Source organism: Vanessa cardui, chromosome W (assembly GCF_905220365.1).
Source record: "Vanessa cardui chromosome W, ilVanCard2.1, whole genome shotgun sequence".
NCBI classification, from domain to species: Eukaryota; Metazoa; Arthropoda; class Insecta; order Lepidoptera; family Nymphalidae; genus Vanessa; species Vanessa cardui.
The window spans coordinates 10,098,238-10,118,641 of NC_061153.1; positions in this window are offsets into that span (position 1 = coordinate 10,098,238).

The following is a 20,404-nucleotide window of genomic DNA, read 5'->3' on the forward strand; positions in this document are numbered from 1 at the left end:
ATGGGCGTTGAAATCACCCATTACAAGGATAGGACTAGGAAGACAGGAAATGATGGCAGAAATATCAGGAATTAAAGCTAGATTAGGATGAGGAATGTACAGGGAAAGAAAAGCGATGTTAAGGGCTCGGACAGCAACAGCATTAATATGCTGGCTGGGAAGGCATAAGGGAATTTGGGAAAAGAGGAGGGAGTGCCGTATAAAAAAGGCACTCCCTGCATAACCATCATTTCTGTCATCTCTCAAACAGGAGAAGCCTGGGACCCGGAATCGGGATCCAGGGATCAACCATGTTTCAGAGACGGCAATAATGATAGGTTTATGGAGGTTAATCAGTGAGAGGAGTTCATGTTTCGTAGGACGGGCGCTCTTGCAGTTCCATTGAAGGAAGCTGATTTGGGTCATTGTAAAGGATTGAGAATAATTGACATAAGTCTTGAGCAACGTTGGACGGTAAGGGGATGTCGTTACATGTTGAAATAATAATAAGAAGTATTTTTGTTAGCATTTCTAAGAAGTTAGGATTGCTATTAAGAGGATTAGGAGTGTTTTGGTTGAGAGCACAACCGTTAGGAGCAGAAGAGGGACAATTACCAATGATCGACTGATGGGCCTGCTTATCATACCCCTCCCCAAGAGGTGATCTTGGGCGAGGAGTACTGATAACAGTCTTCCGATAGGACCTATTAGTTGAAGGGATAGGTTGATTATGGATATTTGGAGAATATGAGGGAGGGGTAAACATCTCCTTTGCAATCTCTGCATAGGATCTACGAACAGGAGGGAACCGAGAGGAGGCTTCAATATAAGATATGTTATCCTGAGACATAACAATTTTAATTGACTGTTGACGGGAAAACTCAGGACAGTCCTTGTCTGTCGTAAAATGGTTACCAGAGCAGTGTAAGCAAGTGGCGTTATCCTTACTTACACTACAAGACTCACCTGTGTGGGATTTGGCACACTTATAACACCTAGGTTGAGATCTGCACTGTGTTTTATTATGACTATAACGACAGCAATTAAGGCATTGGATAGTCGGAAGTTTGTAGGTTTCTACTGGAAGGGATGTATGGTAAGAATATACTTTTGAAGGCAGTATTTGCCGTCTAAAAGTAATAACAACAGATTGGGTAGGAACCCATGTTGTTACATTGTCATTACTTGTCTTCCTGTTTAACCGTCTAATTTTCATTATTTCACCACATCCAGTGGGAAGTTCAAGAGACAGCAAGTTCTTCCATCGTCCAGTCCACGGGGATACCCTTAATCAAACCCATTCTGGTTACATTGAAAGTCGGTACGGTCGCTTAATACTTGCACATTTCAACGATAGGATTTGCCAGAAACGAGTTTGCTGCTTTAGCTGTTGAAAATTCAACAGAAATTTTGTTCCTACCTATATTTTTGACACCATCATTAATAATTCCTTGAAATTTATGTGTGTGCAGAAATTGTCCAAATTTAATAGCTCGGATAGTAGTTCCTGAGGCTGGGTCAGACACTTCCCGGGACACTTGAACGATGAAAGGACCCTTGTCATCGTCGGAATATATTTTAGGGCCTTCAGAGAAGGATGGGTGAGTATAAATGGTTTGAATTGAGGGATTTGCCGAATTTGGATGTATCAATGTTTTTTTAGCATTAGTATCAGAATTAATTGCTTCGTCAACTTGGCGTTTTCGAGAAACAGGAATAGAGGAAGGACAAAGCGAATCTGTTTGTAATGAGCCACCCGGATCCGGGGGTTCAGGCGGAGTATCAACCTCCATTATAAAACTTAGAAGCTAAAAAATATTAATATATTATAAATACTCACAAGATTTAAAAATATTAGTAACACCACTTAACCCAACTACCAACTAAAGCACTATTAACAATAAAATATACTACAAAACTAAACGTAAATACTCAGAATCTCTAAACACGTGTGTTAACCAACGCTAACGCAAGCGCCTTCGTAATTTGCACTAGTCATTGTCATTGTACGTGACATACGATATCGGGACGTCACTGTTACACATGACAGTGATAGCGCATTTATAAAGCTTATTACAAAAAAATTGTTTTCTATGCTTATTAAGTTATCTACTTATGAGTGCAAAATGCATTTCTTATTTATTTATTTTTTAATTTTGAGTGGTGTTATTGATATGTAAATTTTGTTGCATTTTTTTTTAAATATAATTATATAACGTAGTTCGTAAAATAAATTAAGTAAAGTAGATTAGTAACTTAAGTCATTCTAAATTTATTTATTTCTTATTTTTTTAATATTTTATATATTATTTTATTTTATTTTTTAGAAATAAAATATATATATATATATATATATTTTAATTTTTAATATGGATTATGCCGACCTACTCAACATTAGTTCAAATTCTTACTCTTCTTCTTGTGATGAATTTTTTAGTGCCGAAAGCGATGGTTCCCCTGACATTTTGTTACATGACCAATTAAACGCTATTTTTTCTCCTTTTCCTCTTAACCTAAATATCGTTCACATTAACGCTCAGAGTATCCCTGCACATCTCTCTGATATTTCAATGTCCTTCAGTAACAGTCAAGTAGACGCTATCTTGATTTCGGAATCATTCTTAAAACCTTCACTTCCCTCCGTTCAATTCTTCTTACCCGGCTACAAGTTAGTAAGCCTCTCCTAACCAATACTCCGAATCCGCTGAATGCCTTTTCCTTGAAATTATCCTTGGCCACTCCAAAGTACTCCTAGATGTCCTGTATAGTCCATCAATTCACATTGATTATTTCTAGACAATATCCTAAACAACCTTTGTCCTTTGTACCAACATCTTCTATTGTTAGGAGATTTTAATACTTGTTTAATAAAAAATGATTCTCGTTCGAATAAGCTTCTATCTATTCTGTCGTCCTTAAACATCTCTCTCCCTCCCTCTGTCTACTACACATCACTTTCCTAATACTACACCTTCTCTTCTCGACCTGATTATTGTTTCTCTTCCTGATCATGTTGCCACCCACGGTCAAATACCGTCCTGCTTCTCCTATCACGACCTCATATTTGTCTCCTATAATGTCCGCCATTCCAAACGAAAACCTTTATATACCTTTCGTCGTAGCTTCAATCAAATCGACAATGACGAGCTAAAGCGTGATGCTGGTAACATCGATTGGACACCTATCTTAGACGAAAATTGCATCGAGAAGAAGGTCAGCCTCTTTAACACCAAATTGATGGACCTATATGATTGCCATGCTCCTATTAAGCGAGTTAAGTTGAAGCACCGACCAGCTTCCTGGATCACTTCCGAAATAAAGGAAATGATGTCTAAGCGTGATAAAGCTAAAGCTCGCCTTAGAAAATGGTCGTCTGATGATAACTTGGACCGGTACAGATTACTGCGAAACCGATGCAACAAATTATGTCGTGAAGCGAAGCGTAGATACATCCACGACACTATTCATAATTCTGACAGTAAACAGGTTTTTCTATATTATATATTTCCTAAAAACTTTCGGTGTTGGTAAAGTTCCCGTTTCTGGTGACAATTTAGTGGATCTCAATGCTTTAAATTCACATTTTTCTACATCTCCTATTGCTTTGGACGATGTAACTCAATAAATCAAATACTATTTCGGACTTGTCCAAACATGTATTACCGCAATGTTTTTCTTTCTCTCTTCAGCCAGTTACCGAAGATGATGTAAAGAAACATGTAGCATCGATTAAATCAGCTGCAGTTGGTAATGATTCGATTTGTTCCAGAATGATTCTCCCTATTCTCTCTGAGCTCCTTCCTGTCCTGACGCATCTGTATAATTACTCCATATATACCTGCACTTTTCTGTCAGTATGGAAAAATGCTCACATTATCCCTATACCTAAAATACCTAACCCTAGTTCTCCTTCACACTATAGACCAATTTCAATCCTCCCTTTCCTTTCAAAAGTTTTGGAACATATCATTCACGAACAGTTGGCATTTTACCTCGTGTCTAATCGTCTTCTGAACCCTTGGCAGTCTGGTTTTCGAGCTGGTCACAGCACGGTTACAGCGCTTCTAAAGGTTACGAAGGACATTCGATACGCTATGAAGAATCGTCAACTTACTGTAGTTGTATTGCTTGATTTTAGCAATGCATTTAACTCGGTAAATTATGATGTTCTTTTATGCGTTTTACGATCTTTAAACGTGTCATCCTCTGCGTGTATCTGGTTTGAATCATATCTTCGAGGCCGCTCGCAGTGCATTCAGTTGGGTGAATTAAGCTCAAATTGGAGCGCGCTTAATTCGGGCGTTCCTCAAGGCAGTGTGCTATCCCCTCTTTTATTTTCTGTCATTAATACTATATCAGCGGTAATTCCTTCTAAGTTTCACCTTTATGCAGATGATCTACAATTGTATCGCCACTTTAGTGTTGTGGATGTTATTACGGCTATTACTGGTATAAACGAAGACCTCAAACGGATTCACGATTAGGCTAACAGTTTTGCCCTTGTCGTGAATCCCGCAAAATCGCAGGCATTAATTGTTGGAAGTCGGTATATGCATAAATGTCTCTCTTTAAATAGCATTCCTCCTTTGGCATATAACGGCATACCAATCAATTATACCAAGCATGCCAAAAATTTGGGTCTTCTTTTCAGCAGTGACCTGTCCTGGTCCAAGCATATCAATGAGGTAAGTAAAAAGATTCATTTCTCCTTTCACTCCCTTAAACCTCTTCAATATTTCCTTCCTACAAAAACAAAAACTCTTCTTGTTCAATCTTTTTTGCTTCCTCTGATAGATTATGCTGATTCCTGTTTTCTTGACGCTACTGAAGAACTGCTTGATAAACTTGAGAGGCTACAAAATTTATGCATCCGCTTCATTTTTGGTCTACGCAAATTTGATCATGTCTCTAGATTTCGAACTGAACTCAAGTGGCTTCCTATACGTCTTTGCAGGGATACTCACGTTCTATGTCTCCTATATAATATACTTTTTAATCCCTTATATCCCAATTACCTTCGAGAACGTTTCAAGTTCTTGCATCCTCCTGGTTCTCCTTGCCGTCCTAATGTCCAGCTCCTACTACAAATCCCTTCTCATATTTCAAATTTTTACACCTCCGCTTTCACAGTGCATGCAGCGCATTTGTGGAACGCTCTGCCGTGCACGATTCGCACTTCTAATTCAATTCACATTTTTAAAAATAAGTTTAAAGAGCATTTCTTATCAATCTCCTAATTTTGGCATATTAAGTAGTGTATATGTATTTATATGTATGTATATTATAAGTATTTATATACGTAAACTTTAATGTATTATTTATATATATATATATATATATATTTTTTTTCATTTTTAGTTTAGTATTTGTTTTATTTTTATTTTGTAATTGTAAACTCTTGCCTGTCTACCTTTCACTGTTCTGTCTATTTTCACTCTTCTGGGTATGCTGGAAGAAATCTCTTATAGGGAAAAGCATACCTCTTAAATTTTGCTTTCCTGTGACTTATATATTTATATCTGTACTGTATCTGGCAAATTTTAATAAACTGTTAAATAAGAATAGATGAAAGGTATCAAAGGTATAATTTATGTGGGGCAGAAATCTTCCAATATGCTATATTTTCATTATTTTTTTCAATCATTAATTCGATAAAAACAAAAATGAAACGTTTTAGGAACCAGGAAGAACCCTGTAGATAGCGTAGGAATATTTTAGAGATGAGATGATTTATTTCCCATTAAGAACAAAGTTCACTTACATAGGAAATTTAAACTAGTATCATAATAATAAACATATATATAGTTAATGGTGACCTTATCTATACAAACATTCAAATATAATTATAAAGTTTGACAGTATGTTTTTAATTTAGTTTTAAATTTCAAAAAAGATTTTTCGTTAAATATTTCTTTCGGTAGATTATTGTACATTAGCGCTCCCTCAAATTTTATCGTTTTGTTACCATAATGTTTAGTTCTACACTTAGGTATTTGTAATTTAAGTATATTTCGTGTAAAGTATTTGTGTAATTTAGCCTTAAAAGTAGTTTGTGTGTGTATAGATCCTGAGAGAATTTTTCTCATAAGTATGCATGTTTTGCGTTTGTATAATTGTGCTATAGATAGTGTATTAGTTTTCTTGTAAAGTTCTTTGGTTGGAAAGCGGTAGTCCAGTTGTAGTGTTTTTAATAGTTTGTTTTGTGATATTTATAAATCTTTTAAATTAGTTTTGTGTGCAGATCCCCATACTTCTATTAAATATTCAAGTGAGGGTTTAGCTAATGAGTTATAAATAATAGTTCAAACTTTATATGGAATACATCGGACACACCTGCGTAAAGCTCCAGTCAGTGATGTTATTTAAGTTTGCAAATAATCTAAATGAGGTTGCCATGATAATTTGGAATCTAAGAGTAAACCAAGATACTTTTCTGTTTCTGATTTTTTAAGTTTAATATTATTTATGGTTAGGAATTCATAATTAGGGATTTTTTTTTTATTTTTAGCAGTAAAAAGCATATAGCAGCAAATTGCATTGGAACCATTCATTTAGTACATTTAAATCTGCTTGTGCGTTCGATATTATCTCATGTATTGAGTCTCCAAAAAATAACAGACATGTGTCATCTGCGTATAATGACACTTCTCCGTGTAATCCTAAATTACCAATATCGTTAATGTAGATTAAGAATAATAGAGGGCCTAGAATTGACCCCTGAGTTATACCGCAATTGATATTATATGAACTGATTTTGAAATTTTCGATTTTTACTATTTGTTGTCTGTTCGTTAAGTATGACTTAAGGACGCTAAAAGCTGATCCAGATTCACCTATTTTTTGCAATTTATGAAGCAAGATATTATGTGAGACGGTATCAAATGCCTTTTTCAAGTCAATAAATATACCTAAAGCTATCCTTTTCTAATCTATATTAAATTTTATTTTAGAAATTAGATCAATTGTAGCTGCAAGAGGATTTGATTTAGCACGAAACCCATATTGACCTTTATAAAGAAAATTTATTCCAGTGAGATAATTATATATACGCGTGTACAAAACCTGCTCAAATACTTTTGATAGAACGGGCAAAACCGATATAGGACGATAGTTCCCAGGGTCAGTCCTCGAGCCAGCTTTATAAATAGGGATAACTTTAGCCACCTTTAAGCTATCTGGGAATACACCGTCTCTGAAACATTTATTAATGCAAAGCGTTAAGTTTTCACTTATTACATCATTAACACATTTAATTGTTTTAGGGGTAATACCATCGATACTTGTGCTTGCATTAGTATTTTGGTTTTTAATGATTGTTTTTATTTCATCTTTTGTACATTTTGTAAATTTTGTGAGTGTTTTCGTGTTTTTGTATGAGGATGACATGTATGAAGTACTTGTTTTATGGTATTTGGATGGTATAGAGGTAGCTAAAATGGAGCCTATTGACGAAAAGTAAGAACTAAAAGTTTCACATTTTTCCGTACCATCATAAATAATTTTATCGTTTACTATAAGCTTAGGGAGAATATCATCATTTACGGTTTTATAATTGGCACAAGTATAGATAAGGTCCCACATTCTTTTAGGCTTGTTGTAACATTTAATAAATGAGTTAAAATAAAATTTATCCTTAATGTCTCTAATAGCACTTCCAACTTTGTTTCGTAAATTATTAAATTCCTTTCTTAGTTCCATATTATCTGTATCTTGTTAAACATTTTTCCACGCGATATTACGGTTTTTAATTTATCCAGTCGTCTTTTGGTAGATTTTGTATTTAATTACTTTATTATTCTCTATAACCGTTTTTATGTACTCGTTCAGTTTCTCATAGTCGTCTATAATCTGAAGATTTATTTCTGCCATATCCTTATATAAATTGTCATAATTTATTGCTTCATACTTTATTTTCTTTTTGGCTTCTTTTTTATAATTTTTAAATTCACAATAAATTTGTTTATGATCTGATAGCGGTGAATCTATCAGAGCAATATGAAAATCATTATTAGTATTTGTACAAACGTGGTCAAGGATCGATTTAGATGTTTCTGTTTCCCTTGTACAAAATTGACTGTTGATTTTATTGAGTATTATATAACCGGACTCTTGTAGTATATATTTATATTTCTTACTGCATCGATCTTTATTTAAAATATTTATATTAAAGTCTCGAAATACTATTGATCTTTTTTTTTTCAACTGAGTTGAATATATTTCAAAAAAGTTTTCAATATTAGTTGTCGGGGGTCTATAAACAAGTCCAATATGTAAGCTACATTTTTCTAAATAAATCCATAGGAAGTTATTACCATCAGTATACTTTTCTTCTGTAAGCGTGTAGGATAAATCATTGTGGACATACATGGACACTCCTCCGCCAAGAGGATCTATTATTGTAAATTGGCTGACGACCTCCACGGTCGAGTTGTATGTACACCGGTTTTCATGGGTACGCCACTCTGAGGTCCCGGGTTCGATTCCCGGCCGAGTCGATGTAGATTACCATTAGTTTTCTATGTTGTCTTGGGTCTGGGTGTTTGTGGTACCGTCGTTACTTCTGATTTCCATAACACAAGTGCGTCAGCTACTTACATTGGGATCAGAGTAAAGTATGTGATGTTGTCTCATATTTATATATATTTATAAATATGCGAATAGTTTGGAATTTTTAAGATATTTGCTTCAGAATCCGATTTTATCCAGGTCTCCGTTAGTAATATTATATGTATAGTATAATTAAAAGATTTAATGATTCATTGTAATTCGTCAATTTTGCCCAGTTTGACTAAACTTCTAACATTCGCATAAAATAATTTTAAAGAAGAGGAGGTCATTGTAACCGAGCTATAATCATGAGTAATCTGGTAAGTGAGTGGTTCATTTTTTGGTGGTGTTAAAGGCACTATTTGGCGTTTTTTGGAATTAATGTTGTAATTTTTGGTATTCCGTTAAAATATTTTATACTTAAGTCGGACTCACCATTTTGTTTACGCTGCTCAAGCTCATTCTTTAAATTTTGGTAATATCTAAATTGAGTCGGAGTTTGATCACAAAAAATACGAATACTTTTGTTTTTCGTTAATGTACGGTTTCTTAATATACAGTTCGCAGTGTCCTGACTATCAAAATATACCTTTATGTTGCGGTTTTTACCCGAGGTGTATTTACCTAGTCGAAAAATTTTATTTGGTTTTGGGGAGTTTTCATAAACGCTTGTAATAATTTTAACTACTTCCTCCATATCATATTTGTTTCTGTTTTGATAATTTTTATCGTTTAATTCAGTACCGCAAGTACGATATTTTTCTGCCGATTGCAAAGATCTTGTATTTCTAGCATAAGGTCTTCGTAACCAAGCGGTAGCGGATTAGCGGACGATGAAATGGCGGAATTATTTGTATATGAAGTTAAATCACTCTCAAGTTTGTTCATTTTTTCCTGAATACTTAAATTTAGTCGTCTCATATTCTCTAATTCATTTTTTATAGTATGGTTTTCAGTAATTAAATTTTCTGTTGCATTTTTAATATCTTATAATAATATAATAATAATAATAAAGATTTATTGGTCAAGTTGCACTACAACACAATAACAATCTTATTCACATATAAAAAACACAATAAATTAAAATTACACAAAAAAAAAATTAATAATATCTTGAATTTCTTGTTTTATTTCAGTCATTTGTTGACATATTTTGTTATTGGTTTGATTGTGTGTTGCAATAAAATTTTGGAAAAAACACTGTGTTTCACTCCGAAGTTTAAAAATGTAGAATTGTTTTCTCGTTCCTTCTTTCTTCTCTGTGTTACATTTTTTTGCTCCCAGGTAGTACCACGAATTTCAAGAGCAGAATCCCTTCCGCTCATGGAATTTCCGCCTTGCGTCAGTGGTTGGAAACTCATGCTTAGATAACGATAAGCAGTTAACTCGTCACGGAATACTTATTTTCAAAGATCGTATGTCTGTTCTATTGCACAGTTCAATATAAACGTTTTGTTGTAATATTTAAAGTCTATTTTAACTAAGCACTGTTTAAAAAAAATATAATTTTTAAAGTAGTTAGATGCACACGTCTACTCCGTACTACAGTCGGTCACCGGTCAGTTCAGAATAGATGAAAGGTATCATTTAAGAAAATTATGTGGCTCAGTACTCTTCCAAAATGCTATTTTTTTTATATTTTTTTATCAATCATTAATTCGATAAAAACAAAAATGAAACTTTTAGGAACCAGAACCCTGTAGATAGCGTAGGAATAGATGAAAGGTATCATTTAAGAAAATTATATGGCTCAGTACTCTTCCAACATGCTATTTTTTTTATAATTTCTTTCAATCATTAATTCGATAGAAACAAAAATGAAACGTTTTAGGAACCAGAACCCTGTAGATATTGTAGGAATAGATGATAGCTATCATTTAAGAAAATTATGTGGGGCAGAACTCTTCCAATATAATATCTTTTTATAATTTTTTCCCAATCATTAATTCGATAAAAACAAAAATAAAACGTTTTAGGAAACAGAACCCTGTAGATATTGCAGGAATAGATGATAGGTATCATTTAAGAAAATTATGTGGGGCAGAATTCTTAAGTTTAAAGAAGTTTATTTCCAAAAAGAACAAAGTTCGCTTACAAAGGAAATTTTAAAATTACAACTACAATTAAGATATTACAAATAATAAACAGTAGTGATATTAAACAAGATCAGTGAAATCATCTTATATATGGGTTCTTAATCGTTTTTTAAATATATTTAGAGATTTTGAATTTACAACACTTAGAGGCAAAGAGTTATACAGCTGTGCTCCTTCAAATGAAATAGTTTTAATGCCGTACTTGGTTCGAGTTTTAGGTGTTCTCTCTACTGTGTTAACTCTTCCAATATGATATCTTTTTATAATTCTTTTAATCATTAATTCGATTAAAACAAAAATGAATCGTATTAGGACCCAGATCCTGGAGATATTGTAGGAATAGATGATAGGTATCATTTAATAAATTTATGTGGGGTAGAACTCGCGGGTAGGTGTCAAACAAGTTGCAACGGTTTTAGTGTGCTCTTGAATTTTATTTAATTAAAAATACATTGTATATAATACATGTACGTCTAAATAACATAACCTACCAGCTTACAATCTCCTTTACAATAAACAATAAAATAATAAGTTAAAAAACAATTAATCACTGCTAAAACCATGGAGTCAATCAAAGATTCACTGTCTGCCATGTCGGAACTCTTTAATACCAAAATGAATGAATTTCAACATGAGTTACAAAAGACATCTTCATCAGTTGCTACACACACACCATCACTTTCAACGGAGTTCACGCAGTTTAGAAGCTTCATTATAACTACTCTCAGCACTCTTCAGCGTCAGGTAGAATTTCTTGGAAGGGAGTTGGACCGCCAGAAAATGCAAAGAAGGCGCAAAATACTACTTCTTCATGGAGTGCCAGAAGAAAAAGCCGAGAACACCAGTGCTCGTGTGACTAGTCTCGTTGCAGACCATCTGGACTTAACAAACTTCTCAAGTTCCAGCATCAAATCTTCCTATCGGCTTGGTAAGTCTACAGCCAACCGGAATAGGCCAATTGTAGTTAAGTTCTGTGATGTTAGCGTGCGGGATAAGGTGTGGTTTGCCAAGTCAAAATCTAAAGGCACTGGCATAACCCAATCGGAGTTTCTCACGAAGACACGGCACGATGTGTTCCTCTTAGCACGGCAGCGTTTCGGCATTGGGAAGTGTTGGACCCGGGATGGACGGATATTCTTCATAGCCCCAGAAGCAAAGTTGCAGGTTCTCGTCCGAAACGAACTGTTAAAAAGTAGTGATTATAATTTTCAGTTTTACATAGTATCTGCTTACTACTACCATTGGTTTGTTTACTTTAATTTACCTTCCTAATCACTTACTTTCTTTATTGATTGGTGTAGTTGTACGTGAGTGTAGTTTAAAATTTGTTACTATTATGTCAGATATCAAATACAGATTGTGCCGACAACTTCTTAATGACAGCTGTCACGATCTGGACTGAGATGTGTTTGAAAGTGAGCCAGTTCTTGAGACCTATCAAGAGTAATATTCCTTTACAAACTGCAGGAGTATATAAACTCGAATGTGAGTGTGGTTTATCTTACATAGGCTAAACAAAGAGAAGTATCGGTACCAGGGTCAAGGAAAATATAGGAGATGTCAAAAATAGGCGTTCTTCAAAGTCTGCAGTCTGTGAACATGCTCTGGATAAACCTAACCATTTTATCCGATTTGATAAACCACAGATCCTCGCTAGAGAACACAGATTCATTCCTAGAATGATACGCGAGGCTATTGAAATTCAAAAACATCCGACTTCAATAGAGAAGATGGTTGGACACTTTCTAACACCTGGGATCCACTTATTAAAAATTTAAAATCCCAAATCCAACAGACTGCAAGACCTAAAAATACAGTTAGTGCCTTCTGCGTGCAACCGGAACGTTACTCAAGATATCAATTGAGAAATCGTTGGCGGTAGTTGTTAATAATATTTCCTTTGTTCTTCAAATAGACAAATGTCATCTTAGTCTACCCGTGACCACGAACACTGCAAAGTGCTCGAAACGTCGGGATGTTTAAAAAATAATTAATATACGCGATTCAAATCCGTTATAATTAGTTTTATTTAAATAAATGAACAATTTAAACAAACAAATTAAATAAATAAATTACTTGTGAACAACTTATATCATTCGATCCTAAGGTTCCTGCTTAATAGTAAAACCAATAGCTGCCACTGAGAATCATGTTTAATCTTTTTTTTTTCTGTGTACTGCTGTTGGCCCTTTTGGCCTCTACAGCGTCACCGGGGTGTTTAATCAACACAATTCTTAACACTTTATACAATCGTTTGCGAATCTTGTCATCGTGATGTAGAAATTTACATATTTTGATATAACGTCATCCAGTAGCTATAGGTTACATTAATTATTACGTGTACAGCTTGAATAAATTAAATATAAATATATAAATAAACAAAATTTAAATTATAAAAATAAAAATATCAGTTAATAATTAATTAAATGTGAACCTGACTTTGTAATTTGAACAGATTTGATTGGTCAAAGGGGGCGGAGTCAGGCCGGTAAACAATGATAACTCACTGCATTCTTAACGCGAACAGAGTTTAATTAGTTTTATCAATTTCTTAATCTTTCAACAGCTGGTGGGTAAGATGGAACTATTATATATTCGCAATTTGTATATTTATATATTGTTTTTATTACATATATTTATATACTTATTTTATTTTAATTTATTATACTCTTATTTATTTATTTATTATTATTTAATATATATGTATAATGATTGATAATAGCCATGTTCAAGACGACAATGATATTTATTTTTCTCTCTCTTCTGATTTAACCAGTAGCGACGACAGCTTTCAAAGTATTCCTTCGCTCAATGAATCCCTATTAAATCTTTTTACAGACGTACCTAAAAACTTTAACATTGTTCATATTAACGCTCAGATTATTCCTGCTCACTATCCTGACCTTCTCACATCGTTTGATAACAAAAACCTCCATGCTATACTTGTTTCTGAATCATGGCTTAATCCATGTTTGTCTTCTGAGTCATAGTCATATTCTTTACTGGGTTTCCATTTAATTCGAAATGACCGTGTCAATAGAGCTGGTGGAGGTGTTGCCATGTACCTGCGATCCTACATTCCTTTTAAAATTATCAGCATGTCAGCACCTCAGACTGGTCCTTCCGCGGAACATCTTTTTATTGAGTTAACCTTTTCCCATTGTAAACTTCTACTATGTGTTTTTTATAATCCTTGCCTATCAATCGACTACTTCTCCTCATTAGAATACATTCTTGAAAAATTTACTCCTCAATATAACCACACTATATTGATGGGTGACTTTAATACTTGTCTGATCAAGAATGACTATAGATCCGTGAGACTCAATTCCTTAATATCTTCATCTAACTTGCACATTCTTCCTCTCTCTGCCACACATTCCTTTCCGAATTCCAATCCCTCACTCCTTGACTTAATTATTGTGTATTCCACAGACCATGTTGAAAAACATGGTCAGTGCAATGCTACAGCATTCTCTTATCATGATTTACTTTACCTGTCCTATAAAATTAAACCACCTAAAGCCAAGTCAAGAATCCTTCTGCTGCGTAACTTTGGTGGTATGGATATCAGTCGCTTGCATGAAGATGCATCTAAAATCGATTGGTCAGTAGTACTGGCTGCGGATACAGTTGACGAACGGGTTGCAATTTTAAATTCCTTACTAACACAACTGTATGACACTCATGCTCCCATTCGTCCTGTGCGCCTAAAACATCGGCCTGCTCCCTGGCTTACTGATGAAATCAAAGTACTACAATATCGTAAGAACATAGCCAAAGCAAAATATAAAATGAACCCTACAGACAAAAACCGCGAGAAATATAGAAATATTCGGAATCGCTGCAACATGCAATGTAGAGATCAACAACGACGCCATATTCATCAGTCCTTAACCGGCAATGATCCTTCTAAGGTGTGGAAATTTCTTGAAACACTTGGAATTGGGAAAGCACGTCAAGAACTAAATTTAAATAATCTGGATATAAACCAACTTAACCAGCATTTCTCGTCTTCTGATACCATAGATGGTACGATAAAAACTGGCACCATTAGAAATATTTCAGCGTCTTCTACTCCCAATATTCCTTCTTTCTCTTTTAGTCAGTTTACTGTATGTGATGTTAAGAAGAACATTTTAGACATCAACTCTGATGCCGTGGGTTCAGATTGCATTAGCCGTAAAATGATTCTTCCTATTATTGGTCTTGTAGCTCCTATCCTTACATCTATCTATAACTTGTCGATAGAATCCTGTACATTTCCTACGATCTGGAAAGATGCTCAAATAATCCCTGTACCTAAAAAGTCCAACCGAATAGTTACTCCGAATTTCGTCCTATATCGATTCTTCCTTTCTTATCTAAAGTATTTGAGCGTCTTATATATCAACAAATGACTCCATTTTTATCCAAAAATAACCTTATGAATCCTTTCCAATCCGGTTTTCGCCGTTGTCATAGTACAGCTACTGCTCTCGTTCAAATAACGGACGACATCAGACTTGGTATGGACAAGCAACTGATTACAGTGCTGGCACTGCTGGATTTCAGTAATGCATTTTGCACTGTAGACTTTGATATTTTACTAGCTATACTACGTTCTCTTAACATATCTCCTAAGGTGACTGACTGGTTTCATTGTTACTTGCGAGGGCATCGGCAGCGCGTATATACTAATGGTCATAACTCAGACTGGTGTATGCTAAGCGCTGGTGTCCCGCAAGGTGGCGTGTTGTCTCCTCTATTATTTTCTATATTCATTTCCTCTATCACTAATCACATTTCTTCTCTCTACCACTTGTACGCAGATGATCTCCAAATATATTCACAGACACAATTCAGCGGGCTCTCGGACACCATTGATTTAATAAACAAAGATTTGATGCACATAAGTCAATGGAGTAAATCTTATGGTCTGAGAGTTAATCCCACAAAAACAAAGGTGATTATCATTGGTAGCCCGAGACTTATTTCACGGATTGACTGGAAACAATTACCACCTGTCCTTTTTGATGGCGTCTGCATACCAATCTGTGAAACAGCAAAAAATCTCGGCGTTATCTTTGATAGGCACCTTTCTTGGGCACCTCAAATAAATGAGGTTAGTAAAAAATTGTTTTCATCCTTTGGCTCGCTGAGAAGATTGAAAACTTTTTACCCATTCCAACTAAAGTTACGCTTGCACAATCTCTCCTTCTACCGATTTTTGACTATGCCGACACTTGTTATACAAACTTAAGTGAGGAGCAATTAAATAAACTTGAGCGATTACAAAACCTATGTATAAGGTTCATATTTGGTTTACGCAAATATTATCATGTTTCCGAATTTCGCCAAAAACTCAAGTGGCTCCCTATTCGCCTTCGCAAGAATACTCACATTTTATCTCTTCATTATTCTATTCTTTTTAATCCAGTGACACCCTTCTATCTTAAAGAGCGTTTCACTCTCCTTAGGGAGACTCATAAGCGTGCTCTTCGCTCGAATGAAAATTTAATTCTCTCCATTCCTTCTCATTCTTCTTCTTACTATTCTAAGTCCTTCACTGTAGAAGCTTCTCGACTTTCGAATACATTACCCTTAGCTGTAAGGCGCGCACAGTCATTAGCCGTTTTTAAAAGTATGGTTAAGGACTCTTACTTATCGCATTAGTTATTCTAAGCAGTCGTTGTTGATCTTAATTTCTTATTTATTATTATTTCTTACTATATAACCATTTATTAAACTTGCCAGATACATAGAAGGTGAAAATGTGTACACAGAAAAAATAAGTTTAAAAGGTATACTTATCCCTAGAAGAGATTTCTTCCAGTATACCCAAGAAAGAAGTAACATAGACAGGAAAGTTAAAAGGTAGACAAGCAAAATCATACAACAGGTATCGTTTACTGTACAGGCCATAAGGTTATGGAATGCCCTTCCAGTAAACATTAAAAAAGCTCCATCTATTTCAGTTTTCAAAAGAGCCGTTAAAAACTATTACCTAAATAATAATTCAGACGACTTTAATTAATTATTTTATATAACATTTATTATGTAATTTTATGTATTTTTATATCATTTTATTATCTTAAGTATGTATTAGTGTATGATAGAGATATATATTATTTATACATAATATATATGTATATATTTATATATATATAAGAAGTATAAGTATTAGTGTGTAACTATTTGTATGTAAGTTTATGACTGCACCGCCTACGCCGATGGTTTTGGATTTTCCCTTTGATTGGGTTGTCTGGAAGAGATGGCTAAAAAGCCATAAGTCCGCCCATTGTACAACACTTTTAATGTACTTCTTTTGTTTTGTTTTTTTTTTTTAATTCTTTTTTTTTGTATTTTATTAATTTAATGTTACTTCCTTTTTTGTTTCTGTTTGTGGTGTGCAATAAAGAATTATAAATAAATAAAAAAATAAATACATATACAAATGTATAAATAAATAAATATGTTTATGCCATTTTACCATGAATCAACATTGGGATAAGAAATACTCTTTCAATTTCTTTTGTAATGTAAAAGGACTAGTGCGAATTGTAAACGGCAGCGAATTCCACAATCTCGCTGCATTAACAGTGAAAGCGTTAGAGTAAAAATTGGAAGTATGGGATGGGATACGGAGTAGAAGCTGGACATTGGGACGACATGGGGAACCAGGGGGATGCAAGAAAACAAAACGCTCACGAAGGTAACTGGGGTATAGTGGATTAAAAAGTATATTGTAAAGAAGACATAAAACGTGAGTATCCCTGCGAAGTCTTATTGGAAGCCACTTGAGTTCAGCTCGATATTTTGAGACATGGTCAAATTTGCGGAGTCCGAAGATGTAGCGAATACAAAGATTTTGTAGCCCTTCAAGCTTATTAAGTAGTTCTTCAGTAGTGTCAAAAAAGCAAGAATCAGCATAGTCTAGGATAAGTAGCAGAAGAGACTAGACAAGAAGAATTTTAGTTTTGATGGGAAGGAAGTACTGCAGATTTTTTAGGGAGTGAATAGAAAAGTGAAGCTTTTTACTTACCTCGTTGACATGCTTAGACCAGGACAGGTCATTACTAAAATGAAGACCTAGATTTTTAGCGGAATCGGTATAATTGATTGGTATGCCGTTATACACCAAAGGAGAAATATGGTTTAAAGTTTTGAGCATAATACGACTACCAATAACCAAAGCCTGTGATTTCGTGAGATTTAGCACAAGTCCGAACCGCTCAGCCCAGCTGTGTATACGTCTAAGATCTTCATTAATCCCGGCAATAGCTGTTGTAGCATCCACAACACTAAAGTGGTGATACAATTATAGATCATCAGCGTAAAGATGAAACTTAGAAGAAATTACCGCAGATATAGTGTTAATGAAGATAGAAAATAATAGAGGAGATAGAACACCGCCTTGAGGAACACCCGATTTCAGATTGCACCAATTTGAGTGAAGCACACCCAATTGAATGCACTGCGAGCGTCCTCGAAGATAAGACTCGAAACAGCTACACGAAGAGGAAGAAACATTTAATGACCTGAGCACGCTTAACAGAACGTCGAAGTCTACCGAATTAAATGCATTACTGAAGTCAAGTAATACGACCACAGTAAGCTGGCGATTGTCCATAGCGTGTCTAATGTCTTCTGTTACTTTTAGAAGGGCTGTTACAGTGCTGAGTCCAGGCCGAAACCCAGACTGCCAAGGATTCAGAAGACGATTAGAGACTAGATTTTGTGCTAACTGCTCATCAACGATATGTTCCAGAACTTTAGATAGGAAAGGAAGGATTGAAATAGGGCGATAATGTGATGGGGAAGTAGGGTGGGATATTTTAGGTAAAGGAATAATACGAGCATTTTTCCATACTGACGGAAAGGTAGATGAGTTAATGGAAAAATTAAATATATGTGTCAGTACTGGAAGGAGCTCAGGAAGAATGAGAAGGATCATTCTGGAACAAATCAGGTCACAACCAATTGCTGCTGATTTAAAGGACATTATGTGCCTCTTCACATCATCTTCGGTAACTGGCTGTAGGGAGAATGAAGAACATAGCGGTAATATAGATTTGGATAAATCCGAAATGGTTTTTGTTTTTGTGAAATCATCCAAAGTTACAGGGGATGTGGAGAAGTGTGAGTTTAATGCATTCAGATCCACTGAATTGTCACCAGAAAAAGGAACTTTACCAATGCCGAAAGATTTTAGGAGACTCCAGACCTGCTTGCTGTCGGAATTGTCGATAGTGTTGTGGATGTACCTTCGCTTAGCTTCACGACATAATTTATTGCATCGGTTGCGCAATAATCTGTACCGGTCTAAGTTATCAACCGTTGGAAATTTCTTAAGGCGAGCTTTAGCTTTGTCGCGCTTAGCCATCATTTCCCTAATACTGTCAGTAATCCAGGGCGCAGGACGATGTTTTATTCGAATACGTTTAACGGGAGCATGAACGTTATACAGATCGTTTAATTTCGAATTAAAAACTTCAACTTTTAAATCCATCGTATTTTCATTAAAGACTTGCGCCCATTCAATACTGACTGCATCACTTTTAAGCTTATTTGTCAATCTGGTTAAAGCAACGACGAATGGCGTAAGGAGCCTTGGTTTTGGAAGGATGGACCTTATAGGAATAAAATAAAAGGTCATGATAGGAAAAGCAGGATGGGAGTTGACCATGCGTAGCCACATGGTCAGGGAGGGAAACAATGATAAGATCAAGTAGAGAAGGTGTTGTGTTAGGGAAATGATGTGTTGCAGACAAGGGAAGAGAGTACAAGTTTAAGGAAGACAGAACTGAAAGGAGCTTACGAGAACGGCTGTCGTTTTTCAGCAAACAGGTGTTAAAATCTCCCATCAGCAGAAGGTGATCATATAAAGGACAAAGGTTATTAAGGATATTATCTAAAGTGGAGAAGTAATTAATATGGATAGATGGACTATAAAGAACACCTAGAAGTGTTTTGGAGTGGGCTAGGACAATTTCAAGAAAAAGGAATTCTGCTGATTCGGAGTATTGGGTGGGTGAGGATAATACAATTTTGTCCAGGTAGGGTAAATTGAATAGAAGGAAGCGAAGGCTTTAAGAAAGTTTTAGAAATTAGGATGGCATCTACTTGACTATTACTGAAGCACTCTGAAAGATCTGAAAAATGTGCAGGTATACTCTGAGCGTTTATATGAACAATATTGAGATTATTATGAAAAGGAGAAAATATAGTTTGTAACTGATCATTTAACAAAAGGTCGGGAGTACCATCGCTTTCAGCACTAAAAAATTCGTCACTAGAAGAAGAGTAAGTAATATCCAGTTGATCGGCAAAATCCATAGCTAAAATAAATATAACATAAAATATTAAATATATAATTATAATAAATATATATTTTTAATATTTTATGTTATATATATTTATATAGATATATATATATATATATATATATATATATATATATATATATATATATATATATATATATATTCGATATTAAAAAAGAAAAACTAAAGTAATAATTAAAATGCTTAAAAAATATTAAAAAAAAATCTACTTAGCATTTAGCACACCACTCAAAATTACAATAACAAATAAGTTGCACAAAAATAATTATCTAAATAAGAACAAGAAAAAACAAATTAAAACTAAAAATCACAACCAAACATATAGCGAACTATGTGACGAACTTTATAAATGCACTGCCACTGTCAAGTGTCAAAAGTCACATCACAGTGTTCTATGTCAATGTCATGTGCAATGACAATGACTAGTGCTATTTATCAAACAAGTATTATTAAAAA